Genomic DNA, 20,358 nt, shown 5'->3' with positions numbered 1-20,358 from the left:
TAGCCGGCCCTGCATGTAACCCGCACACCTCCTGGGTGTGGTGTTCTGTCCCACCTAGTGACACCGAGACCACTTAGAGATTAATGAGTCTGCTCCACAGCTTTAGCTAAGGGCCAGGGCCATCCTTACCCATAAGCAAAGTATGCAGCTGCATAGGGTGCCCTGTGCAGCTGTGTGCTGCTCCAGCCCCTGCTCCGCCCCAGCCCCACTCCACTCCTTCCCCAAGTCCCCGCCCCTTCTCCGCCCCACCCCACCTCTTCTCGCCCCTGCTCCGCTCCAGCCCTGCCCCCACTGCCCTGAGGAGTGCAGCAGGGCTGGGCCAGCACTCACGGGGGGCGGGAAGTGCAGCAGCCTGGCCCCAGCCACACCGTCGGTGAGTGCTGGGGGGTGGCTCCCCCGATCCCCCAAGCCAGCCCCCCCCCCCATGGAGGACTGCCCCCGCCCACGGGGAGGGGGCTGCGTAGGGCCGCAGAATAGCTAGGGACGGCCCTAGTAAGGGCCACATGGCTTTTAGCTCATGCAGTAGAGGCTCATGCATTTAGCTCCAGAGATCCCAGGTTTGATCCCGCCCACCGACAACTGGGGTCTGTCAGTGTTACACGTGCGCTGTAGCTTTGCCCTGCCACCAGCCTTGCACACCCACCTCATCATTGGCCACTAGATCCCCGACCCCACTCACTGCGGGCGGGCGGCCAGTGAGCAGGGATCCAGCCAGCACCACGATCCTCCAGTACTGATTGCGGGGGTGGGGGGAGAGACAGAAAATATGGGACAATTTGCTCATTTTTAAGAAAACATCAGGACATGCGCTGGAGGTCTTAAATACGGCACTGTCCTGTTAAAAACAGGATGTCTGGTCACCCTACCTTTGGAGATAATTGGATCACACACAGAAAATGAGGAGTCCTTGTGGCACCTTAGAGACTAACACATTTATTTGGGCATAAGCTTTTGTGGGCTAAAACCCACTTCATCGGATGCATGCAGTGGAAAATACAGTAGGAAGATATATATACACAGAGAACATGAAAAAATGGGTGTTGCCATACCAACTGTAACAAGACCAATAAATTAAGGTGGGCTATTATCAGCAGGAGGAAAAAAAAACCTTTTGTAGTGATAATCAGGATGGCCCATTTCAAACAGTTGACAAGAAGGTGTGAGTAGCAGTAGGGGAAAAAAATTAGCATGGGGAAATAGTTTTTACTTTGCATAATGACCCATCCACTCCCAGTCTTTATTCAAGCCTAAGTTAACAGTGTCCAGTTTGCAAATAAATTCCAATTCTGCAGTTTCTTGTTGGAGTCTGTTTTTGAAGCTTTTTTTGTTGGAGAATTGCGACATTTAGGTCTGAAATTGAGTGGCCAGGGAGGTTGCAGTGTTCTCCGACTGGTTTTTGGATATTATAATTCTTAATATCTGATTTGTGTCCATTTATTCTTTTGTGTAGAGATTGTCTGGTTTGGCTAATGTACATGGCAGAGGGGCATTGTTGGCACATGAGGGCATATATCACATTGGTAGATGTGCAGGTGAACGAGCTGATGTGATTAGGTCCTATGATGGTGTTCCTTGAATAGATATGTGGACAGAATTGGCAGCAGGCTTTGTTGCAAGGATAGGTTCCTGGGTTAGTGTTTTTGTTGTGTGGTGTGTGGTTGCTGGTGAGTATTTGCTTCAGGTTGAGGGGCTGTCAATGTTCCCTCTAATTTTTGACAGGTTGTGTGTGCAAAAAATTTCTTCTGTGCAAATTTTTGTGCTTTTGTGCAAATTTTTGTGCGTGCGGTGTTTCGTCATGTGCATGGGGTTTAGGATCTGTGTGCGCACGCACATGCGGACAGCTGAGAGGGAACAGTGGGGGCTGTCTGTAAGCGAGGACTGGCCTGTCTCCCAAGATCTGTGAGAGTGAGGGATTGTCCTTCAGGATAGGTTGTAGATCCTTGATGATGGGCTCACAAGTGTCCCTGAAGGCATGATTTTAAGACAGTGGAGTTACACAAGTAACACTCAATGGTAGCTGTGTTAGTCTGTATCTGCAAAAAAAAACAAAAAACCAAGGAGTACTTGTGGCACCTTAGAGACTAACAAATTTATTTGCCACGAAAGCTTATGCCCCATTAAATTTGTTACTCTCTAAGGTGCCACAAGTACTCCTCATTTTTTTACAAGTAACACTGGGAATGCAGAACCTTTGATATTGGTGATGATAGGTGTGAAGGCAAGAATGTAGCTTGACTCCCAGATCTCAGGCAGAGTTTGCAGGGCTGGCAGTTAGAAAAAAAATCTTTGTACTTGTGAGCACATTGGACACAGATCATTAGGAGGCAATAAATGTGGAACCCTTTACAATGTCCATTTTACACAGCCACTTTTCAGAGTAGCATCACATTTTAAGACATGCTGACTATGAAAGTTCAGAGAAGCCACAAACAGCAGAGAAAGGAATGACTTTGCAGAGTTTTGAATAACTGCTGTCTCTGGAAAGAGTGACAGGACAATTAATTGGCACTGACCAGCAGTAGGCTTCCTTTTATGGGACACAGTGAAAAACAAGATAGACCAGTTGAGGTAAGATGAGCATCCCACATGGCATTGAAATGGCAGAGGATATCATCCCCTGGCAACCCCCAATGATAGAATATCCATTATATGCCACGCACATCTCTTTTCACAAGCATTTCCCTGATTTCACGGATTCATAGATTATAATTCCAGAAGGGAATCACTGGAATCATCAGTGATCCTAGTTTTCTGTGATAAAAAAAATCTCAGATAAAAAACCCCATTAAAATCCATGATTAAAATGAAACGCTGAACTTTAGTTTCCCTAGCCACAATACAGTGGAACCCCATTTACCAATCTAATTTGGGAATGGGGCCAGATCGGATAATCAAAAATTCGGATAATCTGGAGAACTTCAGCCCCGGGCGGCGCGGCTCGGCCTGTCAGCCCCAGTTCGGTTAATACAGAGAGCTGGATAATGGAGGCTTGGATAAACAGGGTTTCTACTGTATATGTTTTTTTTTTTTTTTCACAAAATGTAAGACAAAGATTCTCTGTAAAAATGCAAATTCCATGTTTTTCTGTGGCAAACAGATTTCTAGGATCCCTGGTGATCATCTTCTCTGACTTCCTGTATAGCGCAGGTCATAGAAATTCTCTGAATTAATTCTTGTTTGAACTAGAGTATATTTTATAGGAAAACATCCAATCTTGATTTAAAAGTTGCCAGTGATGGAGAATCCATCACAAGCTTTTGTAAGTCTCGACTTTATGGCTTGCAACTGCACTGACTGATAGTCTGAATGATCATTCTCATCTCTTCTTCTTTGCTGCTTTAGGCTCAGTGGTCAATATTCACCCACCCACAGGGAATCTGGAGCCTGTAAAGCACTAACCCAGAAACCACAGAGGATGAGCAGGCCTCTCGTAACGATACCAAGTTTCTTTGTTCTGCAGCTGCATTCAAAAACAAAAGGACAGGACGGGAAACTGGCTGTCCACAAACAGTACAGAGCACACAGAACTTATAACTTTGCCGCCATCTGGGACTGGTGCAAATGAGACTAACCCATGTTGAGAATAACTAAAAGGGAGTAAAAATTGGTGAAATGTATGCTTACATAGGAGGTAGAGTGAAGTGCTTTCTTGCATCATTCGCAAAGATACAAACCATAAACTAAGAATCTGGATTGCAAACACCACAAAATTTGGACATGGGATCCAGGTGTTTGGTTCAGTCCAGTATAAAGACAAGGAGACATCTGCAAAACCTGACTGTGGATCTCAGTTTGGATTTCCAATGCCTCTCTCCTTGACTCATCTTGCCTAGTCTCTTTTGGCAGTGATTTTGACCTACCATCTGAATGGTCATCTTGGGAACATTTTGCAAAGAAGGACCTTCCTTTGGAGCCGGAACTGTGCAAGTAACTCTCATAAAAGTTTCCTCCTCAAAAAGTGATGATTTAAAAAATGTGCCTGACCCTGGGATAAAATGATGTGGCGACTAGCCACAGGCTGAGGAATCGTCTATACTGACCAATGGACACAGAGGATCAAACTCCAAACACCATGTACATGGATGGTGTTCGCTGAAAGGCTAATTATTCAATATTTCTTTTTATAGTCATGATTCAATATATGGCTCCCAACACATATTTACCACATGCCATCCAAACCCTGCACTGGATACAGAGTTATACATTTCCTAATGGATCTTTCTATAGAGTCCTCACCACAGAATTTGAGTGATTCACAAATATAAATGAATTTATGTTCACAACACCCTTATGAGATTAGGTGGTATTATCCCCATTTTACAGCTGCGGTGGTGAAGCAGCGTGATAGGGCCAAAATTATCAAAATTGTCCACTAATTTTAGATGTTCAGCTTCAGACACAAGACCCTCATTTTCCAGTACTTATCATTTTATACCTTTATCTTTATATGTTCAAGCAAGCTCCCATTGACGTTAGTGGCAATTGTGAGTGGTCAGCCATGATGAGGTGTCACCCCATACCAGCCCTGAAGGGGTTAAGGTGGCCCAGAAGAGCCAATTAACCTTTACAATTGCACCTGAAGGGAGGCCCAGGGATTTATAACTACTAATTGCTGATGAAGCCCATCTGGAGAAGCTGGCTAAGGAATAGACAGAGAGGAAGTTTGTAGCAGCAGGGGAGAGTCTTCAGTCACTTTCTGGGAGCAGAGAGGTGGGGAGGAAGAAATTTGCGGGAATATAAGCCCTGGGATCCTAGCCCTGGAAGAAGGGTCAACCTCCAAGCACTTGTGGAAAAAGCCTGAGAGGGTAGGGTAGGAAGAAGCCCAGGTAAACAGCAGCAAGGAAGGAGACTATGTACACCAGGGGTGGCCAAACTTACTGGCCCTCTAAGCCACATATGATAATCTTCAGAAGTTTGAGAGCTGAGGCACACCTGCTGGGAGCTGGGGCTCAGGGCTGCAGCCCCATTCCTGCCGAAGCCCCAAGCCCCGGCAGGTATGTCCCACAGGGCTGAAGCCCTGAGACCCCTCCCCCTGCTGGACAGAAGCCCCTACCCCACCATCCCATTGTAAGGCAGTGATCCAGAGCTCCCCCCCAACCCCCAATCTAGTAGGTGGAGAATTGGAGTGGGGTTGGGCGGACACTGGATGGGCTTGTGAGCTGCACTTTAATGGTAAAAGAGCCACATGTGGCTCACAAGCCACAGTTTGGCCATCCCTGGTGTAGACCTTGGCTGCTGGTTCTAAGATCACTGGATTGGAAGTCAGTGTAGAGGGAGGGCCCAAGTTCCCTTACCAGCCACTGGGAAGTGGTGCAACACTGTTGGAGGTACAATCCGGACAGCTGGTCTGGAGAGACTTTGATATCCCAGAAAGGGGGACTGTATAGTGACCTAGCTGGAGGGCTGAGTCACAAAGAGGGAGCACTGTGAATGACAGGAACAGAGATCACCTGTGGAAAAAAGTAGTATGTGATCATGTAGTTAATTATTGTAACATAATGGTTACACATAAGGGGGGTGAATTAAGGTTGCATAGGAAACTGAAGCCCTCTCGGTTCAATTCCAGGGTCTCCTCCCACTAACTCAACTCCTGTCCCTGTGCTTGTCCCCAACCTGCGCTCCTCATCCCTCTGTCTCCTAGTCAAAGCTGCTTCCTCTTCTCCTCCTCCTCACCACCTGGGCACTGGAGGTGGGCATTGAGAAACATAGGAGAGGTATCCCCGCTCTCAGTTCCAGCGCCTGACACTATGGCAGCCCCAGCTAGCCTAGAAGAGGAATTGCAGGGAAAGTCCTGTTCAGTCCCTGCAGCCCTGGGCTGGAGTAAGCTCAGTGTGTCTGTGGGAATCTCACATACACACACCCACACAAAATACAGTCACATGTAGGAGCTGTGCAGGGATCGAGCGTGCTTAGCGCAGATGGAATCTTCAGAGACTTTAGTTGCCAGACTCTAACAAACCTCTACTGAACATGTGTGAAATGAGATTTCCCCCCTGAGGTTGACAGGTTGGCAAAATGTGGGTGGATTTACATGGGGACAGCAAAAGGCACATCCCTGACACTGTGGAGACCCCCTTATCAAATTTCAAATCCCTGCTCCAAAGCATGGAGGTGCTAGAGCTTCTCAATTTAAAGGTTGCAAGAATTTTTTTAACTTGGGGAAAACCATGTTTTCCCCTCTAACCTCATTCTTGGAAATGGCTAGACTGCGTTAGCTGAAACTTAAAAAAACCAACCAACCAACCAAACAAAAACCAAACCAGCATAAGTCAGACACTCAGCAAGCAGACGCTTGGCATTGAAAATTTCAGTCTGAACAATTAAAGTTGATCATAGTTATAAGCAACTGAAAACAGGGTCTTATAATGGAAAGTGTTCGTGAACCTTAACCATAGGTGTAACTACCCAACTTCACCTATAATTAATAAATTCAATGTATCTGGAATTCTTAGGACTTTACAATCCTTTTAAAATACACAAACGTTGCAAAGGAACAATAACCAAAAAAGAATCTCCAAATGCACCGCCCTTCTTGTAACACACCACAAACCCTAATCAATCCTGTGCTTCAAGGGAAGGCTGGGAAAACAGCTGCCTTGCAACATACTCTGTAAGCATGTGAATCCAGATTCCATTGAACCAAAGGTGGGAAGGGCAGAGTTGGAGACCACTCACTAAATATCCCCTCCCATTTAAATCAAGGGCCTATAAACATGCCTTAACTGTGAGAGATTGACTTAAGTGTTTCAATAGCCTTCTTTGATTTGCCCTTTCTGGAAGGACGTTGCGTTTGAACTGGCAAAGAGTAAGTGATTGACATCAGACATAAGTCCTCATTTTGTCAAGGCACTGGCGTGTCACTTGTTGGAAAATCTATTCTGATAGGGGCCATCTACAGCTATTAAATGTGGCATTGAAAGATGGACTAGGTCTCTGCCAAAGAACTGTGCACTTGTTTACACTGTACCCTGTACATGCCTTATGCTAGTCACTAATGAGGGAAAGGCTATTGGGTGGGGGTCTAACTAGATGCAATTTTCAAATTGTTAAATAACCAGACATAAATATAGCCCAGTGCCATTCTTTAACTTGAATATGTAAACTTGAATATTGGCCCAATTCTCCATTGTCTTGTGCAGTCATTTATACTTGAGAGTGCAGAGCGGGTGTAAAATGTTACTAACTCAGAGTGGCAGTGTTTAATACCACTTTGCATGTCAATGACTCCACAGGGAGCATGGCAGTGGAAAATCAAGCTCTGTGTACATGGTGTTCATGTGACTCATCCGTTTTGGCTGTGATTCCCATTCTATGCAATGACCCTACATTCTTATTGTGTACCCTGTGATTACCCTTTCGAGAAACTAAAGCTGCAATCTGTTGGAACCTGTTGGGCCCCTGTTACTGTGCATGGGGACCAGGAAATACTATAAATGTAGGCTATTCTCTCTCTTGAATGTTGAGGGCCAATCAGCTGCAAAACGCTCTGTTCTTGAAAACCTTGCCTCCTGATAAAGGTCAATGTCATCTGCCTTCAGGAAACCCGGGTTAATTCCCTTATTGTCAGTCAGTTCATCATCTCTGGTTTTGACCTCATAACTATCGCCTGCATGGAAAAATGTAAGAGCATTTATGTAAGATCAAATTTAGCTGAGGTGGAGAGCGACTGTTTTCATCTGACTACATCATAAGGATCAGTCAGTTTAAACTGACTAATGCCTATAAGACTCCTAATCAGTTATGGCCTGCTCCTGCTCTGCCATCACTCCAGCATCCCTCCAATTACGCCAGAGACTTTAATAGCCACCACACACTTGGGGCTATAGAGAATCTGATCTAAGTGGGATAGACTCTGCAAACTGGGCCTTTCTCAATAAACTACACTTTTTTCATGACACTGAGCAACCATCAACTTATTACTCAGTCTGCTGGAACCAGGGCTACTCCTCTGACCTCAGTTGGGTCACTTCTGCTGGAGACTCCCCTTTACCAGCCACCTGCAGGGTGCTTGGAAATTTCCCCCACAGCTAGCATTGCCCTATTCTAATCCAAATAGGGGTTACCATACCTATCGTGACCACTAGCCCAAGGCTACCTTGGAATGAAAGGAAGATAGACTGGGACAATTGCACTAAGCTCATTGAGCAATACTCAGGGTTTACCAAAGCAATCTTTACAGCCGCCTTCAAATCCATCCCATGTGGCTGCCAGAAAACCTACTTACTATGTCTGGATAAAGAATGTTCAGACCTCCTTAAACAGTACAAAATTCTGGTGATCCAGAAATAGCTAATCATGTCAGAGAGAGAGAGCCTGAATGCAGCGTGAAGACTATGTTGGGAAGAGAGCAGTTTTAGAAATGGATCTAGCAGGAAAGCATGGACACTCATCAGGAAGTTTGGTGCAGTAGAAAATCCACCAGCTACATGGCAAATGAAGGTCTCTCCAGCAGTGTCGCTGCATACCTGATCAAAATCACTAAAGCAGATAAAGATAGAATTTTCAAGCTGTCAATCAAATAAAGTGGCAACAGTACAAGCAATCTCCACAGCTCAACCAAGACAAAAACTTTCAGTCGTTCTCTAGGGAAGTAATAAAAAAGGCACTGAAATCAGTGAAAACAGGGAAAGCCTGCTGCTTTGATAACGTAACACCAGACCTACTACAACATCTTGGGAAGAAAAGCTAACACTGGTTGTTCATCTTCATGTCCTGTGTTACAGAGGAAAACATAATACCTAAGATATAGTGAAAAACAAAGGTGATAGCTTTACCAAAGCCAGGTAAAGATGACTCTTCAGCAGCTAGCTATCATTCAATATCACTCGAATTGTAGCTACAAACTCCTGGAGCAGATGATTTGACAGACAATCAGGCCCATGACAGAAGAACTTTAGAGTGATGATCAGGAAGGCTTTCAACTACACTGAAGCACCTATGACCAACTGCTAGCATTCATTACATATATTGAGAATGTAGCTGTCTCTTCTGACTTACTGCATCTTATGGTACCCTCTGGCACCAACTTTATTTAATGTATTCACCAATGACCTACTGAACACCATCTCTAGGCAGTTAATGTATATTGATTATATTTTTGCTTGGCTTTAAGACTGTGACTTCCAAACGATTGATGAGAACCTGAATGGTAATATGGTTGCCATGGGTAACTAATGCAAGAAATGGAGACAGACACCAAGCATATCAAAGACTGTGTCACCATGCTTCCACGTATACCATGCTGAGAGCCAATGTGAGTTTAACATCTTCTTGAATGGTCAACAGTTGGCACATGATCTAAAGCCAGTATAGCTAGAGGCCACCCTAGATAATACACTCACATATAAATGCCGTCTCACTACAGTAGCTCAAAAGATCAAGAGCAGAAACTGCCTCCTGAACAAACTTGTAGGGTCAACCTGCATAGTTCACAGGGCTCTCTGCCACATAGTTGGTGACACTGTGTCCCTGTTTGGTTAAACCCTACCCACACAAGACTAGGAGCTGCACAGCTTAATCATACCATAAGATTTATCACAGGCAGATTCAAGCCAACAAAACTTGTATGGTTATCAGTCCTAGCCTATATTCTTTCACCTTATTTCTGGCATTTGAATGCAGCCAATAAGCTGATCATCAAGGTACAGTAAATGCCACACTTGCCACTGTTCAGGATGCACCCCCACCACTGACTGCATAGTAGAAATCCTGCCTGGACAGTGCACACTTCCATCCAGCTGATAACGTAATCAGCTCACGGTGGCAGTCAGATGGGAGAGAGCTGCTGCCACTAACAGGAACTCTCACGTCATCACCAAGCTGGATGAATGGCTACATGGCTTTTGGCACACCATGGCTCTGGAGCCAGCTTAACAGGTTTGGATGTGGCGTGGTTCACTGTGCCCAGACCTGGGGCATCTGAGACAGCTCACTGTGCATCTGTGGTACTGTGGAGATTGCTGCACACACAGTGGATAGTAGCTCTTTTCATAGAGGGCTCCCTGGAGATCTTCTCAAGCTGAACATTGCTAACTCGGGGCCATTGATTGGCTCAAGACTCTTTGGTTGGATTTATTTTGTTTTTGTTTTACTTTGTTTTCCCTAAAATCTAGCCTTGTTTGTCTTGTCTGCACACAGTCACTTATATTTACAGTAGGCAGATAAGGGATGTGTATGGAAGGTCCTTGGAATTTGTGCTTTAAGCCTCACCATGTGTTATCTGCCTCATTACCTACTGCAGAAAAGATCTGGCAGCTTCATTCACTTTTCTGATGATACCCAATGACATGGAAAAATTGACAATGGCTTATCCATTGTTGGTTTGATGGGCCTGTGTCTGCAAAGTGCTGAGCACTTGCTTAGAGGAGGTGAGAACCGTCACCTTCCATTAACATCAGTGGAGTTGAGGGTACTCAGCTCACCATCTACTACACTTATATGGCCCCATTGCTGTAGCAATTGAGCCCCTCACAATGTTTAAAGTATTTAAACTGTAAGGGACAGGGGCAGAGGTGGTCTGGCCTAGCGGTCACAGCCGGGCTGAGGTCTGCCCACCAGGAACGGGAGTTGGCAGGAGTTGGAGGAGTCGCAAGACCAGGTCCTGTAAACAAGAATCAGGCCAGGGTCGGAGACTGCAAATCAGAGGTAACAGCAGGTTAGAATCGAGTGGCAGGAATCAGGGTCAGAGTCAGGGACCAGAGATTAGGAGACACTGCAAAGTCTGGCACTGCAGTAGGCCAAAGTCTCTGTGATTGCCCAGATAACTTGCTGGGGTAACCCCTGGGGTTAAGTAGGGGCATTTGGTCAGTTAGAGGGCTGCTGTTACTCTGGATCTCTTGGGTGGCACTTTCTGCGGTTCCTACTCTCCACTGTGCTCTCTGGTTGTGCCTCTGCATGGCCTCCCAGTGACACTGTGGGAACATGCCACCCCAGGCGCTGAGGTCCAGGTTCTAGTCTCCAGGTCCTTACATTAACCTGACTACAGCCCTGTTAGGTAGGGGAGTACTGTTACCCCATTTTACAGATGGGGGAATTGAGGCACAGAGAGATTAAGTGACTTGCCCGAGGTCATACAGAGAACCTGTGGCAGAGCAGGGAATTGAACCCAGGTCTCCCAAGTCCTAACCATTCGCCCATCCTTCCTTAAAGCTTACTGAAGGGCCAATGTAGGTGGTGGGCTAATGGTCCCAGTGCTGACTCTCAAACTTACTTTCCAAGGTGCCTCCAAACACCCAATAATTTACCACTTTGTGTTGCTGGGTTCCTCAGCAGCAGTAGCCCTGTTAGTCCCAGCCTTTGTTATTCCTCTGTGGGTGTGATTGAGTACTCAGCCACCTGTTGCTGTAAATCTGGCTGGATTTCATAATCTCCTCCAGCCCCCTGCGCTCTCTTTGAATTTCTGTAAGTACATCTGCGTGACCTCTTGTTTTCTGCTCTGTAGAAACTTGCACAGTCACACGGGGGACATGTGGCACAGCCTGTATTGCTCTGACCCTATAAATATAGACAGCTCAGTTTATTTCCAAAAAGTGTGGATTACATAGTTACCCGTAATTGTTATTGACTCTGGCAACCTTTTACCCAGCCTGGATCTAGCACAGTTCACTTCACCTAAACAGCAGTCAGTAACCAACCTGCCTATTTTACGTAAATGTAAAGGAAACTCTAAAGCCCTGCAGAAATATTTTATGTAAACAACATACAGAACTGTGAAGAGAAACAGAGAGAATATACGATACTTGAAATTCTGAGGTCAAAGTTTTCCTTGCAATCAAACTCCCATTAAAACGTGGCCCAGGTTAAGGTCCATGAGAGTTTGCAAGAGAATGGACTGAATGCAAACCCAGGGCCTTCAGTATTTAATTAGAGGTGCTCTCTAATTCCGGTAGAGAGCTGCACTTGATAACTGCCATAGGCCAAGATTTTCAAAAGCAATTAGTTGATTTGGGGCACCTCAGCTTTAGGGTACTCCATTTGAAACACCTTATAGTGGAACTTGCAATCAGGCCGCTTTAAGGTGCCTCAAGCTGGGGCTCCTGAAATCACAAGTCACTCTTCAAAATTTTGATCACAGTCTGGAGCAAGGACCTCAGGCTTTGATCCACATACTGTATGTTATGTGCCACTCATAACAAACTCCAGCAGGCAATTTAGAGGCTGGCAATATTAACGTGCATTAAACTATGGGCTTTAAGATTAGTAGACCTAATAAAGAAAAGAGAAAATGCAAGTGGATTCTCTGGTGATCCAAGCAATGGCTTAGAAGACAAGATTAAAGAAGTTCTGCAACATACAAGTGCTTTGGAATGGAGTAGTTAAGTACTGCAAGTTCCAAGAATCAGTTTAACGTTAAGGGAATGGTGGCAGTTATCCAAACATCCTTGCAATCCTCAGTTCATAAGCAGTTTTCATCATAATACAGACAGCATAAATTAAAAACAAAAACAAAACAAAAACCCTATCCCACAAGATCTCTGCAGTTACCACATTGTATATGAAATTCAAGCTACCAAGAGGAGAAGAATTGAATGGATTCCCATAAATAATGTAAGTGGAGAACCTTAATTGCAACAAGAAAAACACTGATGCATTTTTGTCCTTTTAAAATAAACCAGATGCCAAGAAGAGGGTGAGAGAAGGAGTTCTCAGAAAAGCTGGCACAAAAACATGGAATGAACAGAAAAAAAAAGCGTGCTTGCTTCTTGACTTGTGATGAACAAACTATAGGACCAATCCTGCAGCCTTTATATGTGTTGACGTGTGTTATGTAAATACTGGGTGCTGTTTTTGTAGGGTCTGAAGCTGCTAACTTACAAATAAAATGAATGTATGGAGTTCTAAATCGCCATCATTAGTTTTAATTAAAAAAACCTAAGTTTCATGGTGACATCAGTGTTATGGTGACATCAGTGTTACAACTCGTGTACATTTCTATCCAAACATATGATAGAACTGTATTGGTTTGGTTGATTGTTTAATATCCTACCAGATGGAGGAACTGTTGCTGAAATGAAAGTACTTATGCTGCATGCTTTGTGCACGTATTCCATTTGCAAACACTACATGCAGCCTATGTACTTAAATGTATGGGTTTCATTCTATTTATACAGGACTTATAACCATATAATCAATTTATTCCATTTTTACATAAAGTATCATTATATACACAATACAGCAAAAGCATGTAGATATATAAGCTAATTGCACCCAAATTGTATTATTTTAATAGACCTTTTCTTTTAACTGGTATTTCTTTAAAAGAGCTTTTGCTGTTTTGTGAAATACTTTGATTTGGGACATGGAAACAGAAGCAGATTAAGGTTTGGGGGGCCACGGGCCAGAGGGGGGCCCCCTTCCCACACCTTCCACCTGCAGTCCCATCCCCATTCTGTTCCTTCCACCTGCTGCCCTGCCCATGGCCCCACACTGTTCTGCCCCTTTCCCCATGGCCCTGCTCCTGTTCCGCCCCATTCCACCCCACCACTGCAACCTTCCCATTGCTCCTGTCTGCCTTCCCGCACGGCAGCCCCAAGACCAGAGAAGCTCTGTACCCCCCCGCCAGGGCCCCAGGGCCGCAGTGGGGAGTGAAAGCTGCTCCAGCCCTGAGGCCAAGACAGGAAGCGAGCACTCCTCCAGTCCCAGGGATGCAGCCAGAGTCCGGGCCCTGGGGCTTCCCCCACCGCCCAGCCTGGCATTTCTGCCAGGGTCTGGGGTTGCGGTTTGGGGGCTTTTCCTGCCCCACTCGGCGCTTTTGCCGGGGAGCAAGGTCAGAGCGTGGGGGCTTCCCATACCCCGTCCACCTGGTGCTTTTGCCAGGGTTCTGGGCTTCCCCGCTCTGTGGTGAATGTCTCTGGGGGTGGGGTGCCCATTTTTCTGGGCCCCCCCACCAATTGGCTAATCCGCCACTGCATGGAAAAGGCATTATTCCAACTAATCAGTTTTAACCAAGTTAAATTTGTATGGCATTTTACCTTTTGTAATATTGCAAATGTATTCATTCACAAATGTTTGTATTTATCAGGTATTAATTTAAAAGGGTTGCCCTGTATTTCAGTGGATGCTTTTGCTTGCTGAACAGAAAATACGTTCTTTTAAACAAGTGTCTTGAATGAATAGCAGTAATGGAATTTTGTCATGGCTGACTTTGGCAGTTTACGGAAGATAATACTAACTACAGTAGTCCGTAGAAATCTTACAAACTTTAACAGATTTTTTTCTCAGATGAGGAAGTGAGACACAGAGAGTAAAAGTGATTTAGCCATGGTCAGCCAGCAAGTCTTTGCAAGAGCTTGGATTAGAATTTAGGAGTTCCTGACCATACTCCTTCCACTGGGCATGCTGCGTAACTCTGTGGAGTTCAGCAGAGCTACATCCATTTACGCTAACTGAGGATCTGACCCTAAATGCTATTACAAGTCAGAATGAGGAACAAAGAAGAAGGGGAGTCAAGAGACATTTGGAGAAGATTAAAAAACCCACTGAAAAGAGAGGTCATGTTTTACTCACAGGTATGCATCTGAAACCCCAATTAAAGTCCGTGGATCAGACTTTGATCTCATTTGCACTGGTATAAATCCAGAGTAACCCTGCTGAAGTTAACAGAATTACACCAGTGTATCTGAGACCAAAATCTGTTTTGACAGGAGTTCCTTGTGCTTATCGGTGGGCAGAATTTGATCCTAGGAGTAAATGGGGGAAGGAAAGGCCCAAGTCCTCAGGTCTTTGCTGTTTTTAGGTCTGTGCTTTACTGGGGCAAACTTCTGCTAGCTTAAGTGGAAGTTTATCTGAATAGAGCTCTCAAGATTTATTCCAAAAAATTTATGAAAAAATAATCCACTCCCTTTAGTCATGAAAATTACCTTCCATTTGTCTATAAATAGGTTTAACCTCACAAGCAACTCTTAGGCCAGATGCTGCTGATTCACCAATCTGATTTAAATCTTCAGGTATTCACCTCTCCCCTGACTCCATGCTGAATGAATCACTGTTTGTGTGGAAATGCAACAATTTATTGCACCTAGCAGCCTTCATGTCTTATTTGCCAGTATATCTGCAGCTATCAGGAGAACTTCACTAAAACCTGTGTATGGTCTTGTCTCCTGATCCAAGCCTGCCAGTAGATCATAATTTACATAAACTTAGATGTATTTGCATGATCCAGGCACAAACCATGAGAAGAATGTACCTGCTTGGTTCAAAGTTCTACTGTAATAGCAAAACCTCAGTGTGGAAGAATAACTGTAGGCACATCCATTGTCTTCTCGTTTTCATGGTGACAGATTCTAAGAAACTGGGGTGTCTATGTGTAGGACAGGAGTGCCTGTTGGAGCTACACGTAACTTTTATCTCTTAATTAGCCTTGCCCATATCAAAAGGAAAGGCAGAGGACTTTCAGCCACTCTGGACTGTTATGACATTTCATGGTTGTGTACTAGAAATTCAAAGATCCCAAAATGTACCTCCACCCCGCTTTTTTTTCCCCTGCAAAAGTGTTGTTTGCAGAATCACCACTTATTTCACCGAACACCACTATATTTCACCTGAAAAAACCGCCAGAGCACATAGGGACTAGAAAAAGCTCCATTTTAATATATAAAAAGATACCCATTGTAGGCTCTACACATGGCCTCTTAACGGGGAACCTGGAGGGCCCAAAATCTCCTGACCTCCTATATATTTTTGCTTTTAAACAATATTATTTTCTATCAAGTGCTACAGGATTTTCGGATAATGGCTGTAGATCCCATTGATTTAATCCCTCTTCAGGGCCTGGTTTAACGCCCACTGAAGTCAATAGGAGTCTTACTAGAAAGACTCCGTTTGGCCAATACGCTTTGAACCAGGGTTTACATTCTGCATGACTTTCCCATAGAAGGAGCGCAGGGGAAGTATGTGCAGTTAGCAGAGGGAGGAATCTTTCCTCCCAAGTGAAGCAGTTGTGGGTGCATTGGTCAGAAGCAGCTGCAGCTCAGGGGTCCCAATTGCATGGAACCTGGAGGGAGGAGCACAAGTTCTAACAGGGAAGAGCTTGGAGGAGTCAGCAGGGGAAGTTGGCTGTGCACATGGCGGGAAGGCTAGCTGCAGTTGCAGCACCTCTGAAAATAGTTCTCTCAATCAGGAGCCAGTTTAGTTTTAGAAAAATGGAGTCCTCTCATGTTATGACCTGGCCCAAGGCGCATGGAACAGCGGTAGCCCATCTGTGCAGCTTATGCAGAATGGGTTCGCTATGCTCTGTGTGGCTCCTCCACATCCATCACAACCCCTTGCAGAGCGGAATTGCACATACGCCTCTGCACAGGGGCCCTATGTCATCACAGAGGAGTGCACCGGACTTCCCCTACAATGCAGCTGAAGGTCAGTAGTTACTTATCCACTGATCATTTGGGCCTGTTTCCTGGGTCATGTTTACTCAGCTCTTCTCTCCATAAAGGCAGACTTTTCTTGACAGGGACCACATTCCATGGTGCTTACACTGTCTCATGATTGAGAGCCCTATCAGAGGAACACATAAACAGAGCAGCATGTCAGCCTGTGGTACTCTTTAATGTTGTTTTCAGGGAAATATATATGTCATAATAACACAAAGCAGATATATTTCCCCAGCTTTTATTCTGGCCAGTGCCCGGGGCCTATTTAATGCAGTGAGACACCTTATCTGAATGAGTTCATGGTAATACAGCTCTCCCCAGAGTCTCCTTCCTTATCCCTTTGTTTTCCAGTTCTTTCTTAAGAACATAAGAATGGCCCTATTGGGTCAGACCAATGTCCATGCAGCTCAGTATCCTGTCTCTTTGCAGAGTAACAGCCGTGTTAGTCTGTATTCGCAAAAAGAAAAGGAGGACTTGTGGCACCTTAGAGACTAACCAATTTATTTGAGCATAACCTTTCGTGAGCTACAGCTCACTTCAGTGGCCAATGGCAGGCGCTTCAGAGGGAATGAACATAACAGATAATCATCAAGTGATCCATCCCCTGTCACCCATTGTCTTCCAGCACCTTCTGACACCTTACTTCTTGTTGTGTTAGCCATCTAATTTAGGCTATAAGCCTTCTGGGCTAGGGACTTTGTCTCCACAGCCCTGTGTGTATTAGTGATTAGTCCACCATATTGATTATAGAGGTTAATGCTGAAGTTTCCGTATGAGGCACTGTAGATGCACAGCATTTAACCCTCATCTTCTTGCCAAGTCTCCCCTTGCAGTACTATATCAGCTGCGTGGTGTGTTCTGCTCTTCATGGCTGAGCATGCTTTCTCCTTAGCACTCCCAGCCCCATCTCCTGTAACAGGGGAGGTGATGTAGAACTATTTCTGTTGACTCACCAGACTAGGAGAATCATACCCGCTCCAACCCAGGAGTTTAATTAAAAAAGGTTTGAGGGGCTGACTGTCCAGCTACAGCCTTGCACTTTGTGTAGTCACTGACACCTGTGTCGGGTGAGTTAAACGCTATTGCTCGTGTGAGTGGAGAGCTCTCACTGGCAGCATTACACACCCACTATGCACATGTGTAAGTGACTGCACACGGTGCAGAGAAAGGGACCAGGGGGGTAGGAACAGAGAGGCCCCACAGGGAGAAACCCTAGAAACAAAACAAGTTCAGAAGAAAGTTAAGTTCTGAACCTTATTGTGTTGTCATTTAAGTGGACAATTTAGGCAAGACCCAGGAAGGGGATGAGTTTTTTTGCTGCTTTTCCTGTGTCGTGTTAAGAACATGGGGTAGGAACTTTGCCAAATCACAGGAGGAGCCTAAATGAGAATCAGACTAGGGAGGCCTAAAAGGTAGAACAAACTATTACCTTAGGGTCGAATGTCTTGCTTTTAAATAAACAAAATTCACTGTGGACCAGATTCTGCCACTCACTCATCCCAAGTACCTTACTCCATGAGTGTTCCCGTTGATTTCAAAGCCTAATGGTAATGATTTCCAGCCTCTGCGGAGTTACTTTGGATTTGAACTGGTGATCAAGTGGTTAAAAGACTCAGTAGCCCGTTACTAATTCCCTGAGACATCCAGTGCCTTGTTTTTCTAAGAGACTATTCTTGCAACAATGAAAAAGGACCACGAATAGAAAAGATCCTCGTGAAGGAAAGTGACAAGTGACAGCTGAACTGTGCGTGTGACTTTGAGAGTGTGACATAGCAGTTGTTTTCTTTGCTATCATTTTGCTCCAGTTTTGGAAACTTCAGTAAAGAAAATGGGCCAGTTTTACTCTTAGTTACTCTGGTGTAAATCCTGAGTCTTTCTGTTGACTTCAGTGGATTTATACAGCATTACACAGAACCCGAGGCAGTATTTCTCATAAATTGTACTTCATTTGTACCCTTTATTTGCTAATGAAAAATAGCTGATGATACATTACAAATACTCCAGTAATCAAGTTGTGTCAGATCCTCAGCTGGCACAAGTTGGCATAGCTCTCTTGCAGTCAATGAAGCGATGCTGATTTATACCAGCTGAGGCTAGAGCTATGTAACTTTTGCTTAGGAGCTCTCAAGTTTTTGGTGCATAAAAAAAATCTGTTTTGCTTCTTCTGTTAATGATTAATGACTCTACAAAGGTGATTAGAAACAATGCCATTGATAAGTTAGATTTTGCTCTGTGCCATTCATATTTATTCTAAAAAAGAAAAGAAAAGACATTGTTTAGTTCTTAAATAAAGGAGTTCACCTTCCACTGAACTCACTGCAGTTTGAAAAAAAGTGGATGACAACAAGATGAACTTGGAGTTTATGCATTGATATCTCTCCTGATTTGTCAGGTGTGTTTAATCAAATAGGAGCAGGAAATGCATTATTATTCTAAGCACATTGCTACACAAGAAAAACACTGCCCTTGGAATTGATTATATTGTTTGATTAATGGCTACAATAAAAAAATACAGGCTTAACCTACAAAACCCTTTAAGATCAAAGTAAAACCTCTTAAGAACACAAACTGTCCATGCAGCGATACATAGTTTTAAATTTGCAGTGGGCAAAACAGAAAGTTTAAGAGCAAACTTTATCTCCTTTCTCATTTGAGAGAGATACACAGAAAGTTTTGAGGGGGTTTTTTGTCAGAAATTTTTCCCTTACCATAAAATGACTCAAATCCTAAACATTTGCTGTTATAAACAGCAGGATTAGAGACAATCCACACTAAGTACTCAGCAGCTGCGGCCTGATCCAAAGCTCATTGTTAAAGTCTATGGAGAGACTCATTGCCTTCAGTGGTCTTTGGGTCAGGTCCTTGGTACACGAGGAGGAAGGGTAGTCATGTGGTTAAGACATAGGACTGGGAGATCTTAGTTCTTTTTCTGGATCTGCCACAGACTTCACCTGTGACGCTGGGGAAGTTATGGAGGCCTACATTGGAAGAATATAAGAATGCTGAGTGTCTGCATATTTGGTGATCAACTTGGGACACTTGAAAATGAAGCATTGGAAATGCGGAGCACTCACAACTCCAACTGACTTCAGTGGGAACAGCAGGAAATCAAGCTCAAAATTAATGGATGCTTTTGAAAATGTAGATCTGTCACGGACCGTGGGGGAGTCAGGGCCCCGCACCCCCCCTCCCTTCCTGCAATTCACCGTGACTCTCAGCCAGCTAGTAAAACAGAAAATTTATTAGACGACAGGAACACAGTCTAAAACAGAGCTTGTAGGTACAGAAAACAGGACCCCTCAGTCAAGTCCCTCCTGTGAAGAGCAGAGCCCAGACCCAAGTTCTGGGTCTCCCCCGGTCTCCCCAGCCAGCTCCAAACTGACACCCCTTCCTGTTGCCTCACCCAGCCACACCCCTGGCCCCTCCTCCAGCCTTTGTCCAGTTTCGGGGCAGAAGGCGTCACCTGGCCCTAACCCCCTCCTGGGCTCAGGTTATGAAGGGCAGCCGCTATCGTTTACGTGCTGGCCATCAAGTATCATCCCTCAGTGAAGTCACACCCATATTTCACATCACCATCTAGTATTGGTGCAGTACCTCAGGGAAACGGGGCACGCCCCATGTTAGCAGATAACAGTAAACTAGTAAAACTGTCATGCAACATTACCAGGTTAATACTTCTTACTCCATCACAAGGTCTTCTTAACCCCTCTGTGTCTCAGTTTCCACAGCTATTAAACAGTGATAGCAAGAAATACCTCCACAGAGTGCTGTGATGCTTCCTTCATATTCGTAAAGCACCTTGAAATCCTCAGATGGAAAACATGGTATAAGTGAGGAGTATTAGTATGAGTGTCCCAACACTACAGTGATGGGCACTTTAGAAATGCAGGTAATGACTCCATAACAATGCTGACAGTAAAACCAGCCTTGCAGTCCTTATTCAAGAAAGTCTCCCATTGACACCCAGGAGTACGGACCGCACAGTCAGGCC

Source organism: Caretta caretta, chromosome 2 (assembly GCF_965140235.1).
Source record: "Caretta caretta isolate rCarCar2 chromosome 2, rCarCar1.hap1, whole genome shotgun sequence".
In the NCBI taxonomy this organism is placed as follows: domain Eukaryota; kingdom Metazoa; phylum Chordata; order Testudines; family Cheloniidae; genus Caretta; species Caretta caretta.
This window is presented reverse-complemented; position numbering follows the sequence as displayed.